This window comes from Galeopterus variegatus, unplaced genomic scaffold (genome assembly GCF_000696425.1).
Source record: "Galeopterus variegatus unplaced genomic scaffold, G_variegatus-3.0.2 Scaffold9488, whole genome shotgun sequence".
In the NCBI taxonomy this organism is placed as follows: Eukaryota; Metazoa; Chordata; class Mammalia; order Dermoptera; family Cynocephalidae; genus Galeopterus; species Galeopterus variegatus.
The window spans coordinates 23,578-27,138 of record NW_007735599.1 but is presented as its reverse complement, the minus strand read 5'-3'; positions in this window follow the sequence as shown (position 1 = coordinate 27,138).

The following is a 3,561-nucleotide window of genomic DNA, read 5'->3' as shown; positions in this document are numbered from 1 at the left end:
CATAAAGGGACAAAAGGACATTAAATCATTAAAATCTACAAATAATTTGCCCCTTATAAAGTCCTTGCTAAGATGTAATTAGTGGAAGGGTTAAAGAGGACTAAGTGATACTTGAAGTTCTATTGAGCTGCTTAACAGAAAGAGGCATAGAGCAACCCGTGATTGCAGATGACTGCATCTGACCCATAGGGTCCTCTCTGAAGCAGGGGCAGCCATTCAATTTGTTCATTTGGTTCTAACACAAATAAGCCCTCCTTGCCAAGGGGTGGGACTTTGACATTGCTATCCACTCCTTTCCACCTTTTAAAACTCTCCAGCCCTTCCTTCTGTGTAAATATAAGCAAGCATCTCTTTCTCTTTTCCCTGATACCTATTGTTTGTTGGCTACTCATAAAGTCAGGCCTTATATAAAATTGGAAGAAAGTTTGGCAATTCTAATATATAAATGTTAGGGGAAACCCGGAATCATCTAACATTTTTAAAATTGAAACATAATTGATTACATATATCTGTGGAGCACAGCGTTGAATAGCAATACTTGTGTGCAATACGTGATGCTCATATCAGGATAATTAGTATATTCAACATTACACAATGTAATCTTTTCTTGTGGCCCTTCAACAATTTCTCCCTAGTCCCCCTTCCCCTCCCTCTTTCCCAACTCTAACGGCCTCAGTTCTGTTTTCTCCTTTTGAAACTTCAACAAATTATTGTGATTGTTTTATCTTTCTTTTTCTCTTTTTTTATTTGTTTTTTTCTTAGCTCCCACTTATGAGTGAAGACATGCAGTATTTCTCTTTCTGTGCCTAGCTTATTTCACTTGACAGAATTTTCCCTAAGTTCATCCATGTTGCTGTGAATGGCAGAATTTCATTCTTTTTTATGGCAGAGTAGTACTCTATGGTGTATATATATCACATTTTCCTTATCTAGACATCCATCAATGGATATTTAGGTTGGTTCCCTCTCTTGGTTATTGTAAATAGAGCTGCGATGAACATGGGAGTGCAGGTATCCCTTTGACATGATGATTTCCATTCCTTTGGGTATATATCTAGCAATAGGATCATATGGTAGTTCTATCTGTAGTTGTTTGAGGAACCTCCATACTGTTTTCCATAATGGCTGCACTAATTTACAGTCCTTCCAACAATGTAGGAGGGTTGCCCTTTCTCCGTATCCTCTCCAGTATTTCTTATTCTCTGTCTTTTTGATAATAGCCAATCTGGGGTGAGAGAAGATATCTCAATGTAGTTTTGATTTGCATTTCTCTGATGCTTAGTGATGCTGAGGATTTTTTCATGTGTTTCTTGGCCATTGGTATATCTTCCTTTGAGAAATGCCTGTTTAGCTCCTTTGCCCATTTTTTAATTGGGTTAGTTGTTTTTTTCACTGTTATTTGAGTTTCTTGTATATTTTGCATAATAATCCCTTGTCAGATGCAAGGTTTATAAATAATTTCTCCCATTCTGTAGGTTGTCTTTTCCTGCTGTTAATTGTTTCTTTTGCTGTGCAGAAGCTTTTTAGTTTGATAAAATCTGATATGTTTACTTTTTCTTTTGTTGCCTGTGCTTTTGGGGTCTTCTTCATAGTCTTTGCCCAGTCCTACTTTCCAAAGTGTTTCCCCAATGTTTTCTTTTAGGAGTTTTATAGTTTCAAATCTTATATTTAAGAGTATAATCCATTTTGAGTTGATTTTGATATATGTCAGGTGGTATAAGGCTAGTTTCATTCTTCTACATATGGATGTCCAGTTTTCCCAGCACCATTTATTGGAGTCTTTTCCCCAGTGTATGTTCTTGGTGCCTTTGTCAAAAATCAGTTGGATGTAAGTCTTTGGGTTGATATCTGGGTTCTCTATTCTGTCCTATTGGTCCAAGTGTCTGGTTTTATGACAGTACCATGTTGTCTTGATTACTATAGCTTTATAATATAATTTGAAGGCAGGTAGTGTAATGCTTCTGACTTTATTTCTTTGCTCAGGATTGCTTTGGCTATTTGAGGTCTTTTGTTGCTCCTATGAATGTTAGGATTGTTTTTTGTATTTCTGTGAAGAATGTCATCGGTATTTTGATGGAGATTGCATTGAATCTGTAGATCACTTTGGACAGTACAGACGTTTTCACAATATTAATTCTTCCAATCCAAGAGCATGGAATGTCTTTCCATATTTTTGTGTACTCTTTAATTTCTTTTATCAGTGATTTGTTTTTCTCATGTTAGTGATCTTTCACCCCCTGGATTAAATTTTTTCCTAGGTATTTTATTTTTTTGGTGACTACTGTAAATGGGCTTGCTTTCTTAATTTCTTTTTCTACTAGTTCATTAGAGTATAAAATGCTACTGAATTTTGCATGTTTATTTTGTATGCTGCAGCTTTACTGAATTTTTTTATCAGCTCTAATAGATTTTTTGTAGTCTTTAGGTTTCTCTCTATATATGGTCATGTCACTTGCAAACACAGACTGTCTGTCTTTGTCTTTTCTAGTCTGTATGCCCATTATTTCTTTCTCTTGCCTGATTGCTCTGCTAGTACTTCCAATACTGTATTAAATAGGAGTGGTGGGAGTGGGCATCCTTGTCTTTTTCCTGTTCATCCCATTCAGGATGATACTGTTGGTGGATTTGTCATGTATGGTTTTTATTATGCTGAGAAACTTTCCTTCTGTGCCTAATTTACTGAGAGTCTTTATCATGAGATGTTGAATTTTGTCAAATGCTTTTTCTGTATCTGTTGAGATAATCCTATTGTTTTTGTCCTTCTTTTTGTTGGTGTGGTGTATCACATTTATTCACTCACATATGTTGACCCATCCTTGCTTCCCTGGGATGAATCACACTTGATTGTTGTGTGTGTGTGTGTGTATGTGTGTGTGTGTGTATATATATATATATATTTTATGTATTGTATTCTGTTTGCTAATATTTTGTTGAGGATTTTTGTGTCTATGTTCATCAGACATATTGGCCTGAAATCTTCTTTTTTTTGTTGAAGTTTCCTTTTTTTTTTTTTTTTGTTTTCTTCCTTTTTTGTGGAAGTTTTCTTTTTTTGTTTTCTTTTTTGTTTTAGTCTGGTTTGGGTATCAGGGTGATGCTGGCCTCATAGAATGAGTTTTGGTATTAATTTCTCTTTAAACATTTGGTAGAATTCAGCAGTAAAGCCATCCAGTCTTGTGCTTTTCTTTGTCAGGAGACTCCTGATTACTGCTTCAATTTCATTGCTTGTTATTTGTCTTTTCAGGTATTTATTTGTTCTTGGCTCAGTCTTGGTAGTCTGTATGTGTCCCCCAAATTATCCATTTCCTCCCAGTTTTCAAACTTGTTGGCATATAGTTATTATAGTCTCTAATTGTTGGGCCACATTCCGGTGCAAGCACATCATAAGGCGTCTGCCTGTGTGTAGTTCCTATTTTCTAATATAAACCAAGCGGCGGCCGTTTTGCAAATACAAGTTCACTGCCGCCATTTCAGTAGCACTGATATGCACGTAGTCAATTGCTCTCTCTTCCGGGGCCCAGTGACTAAGCAACTTTTTCCCGCTCTGCCATCACCCACCCCCCC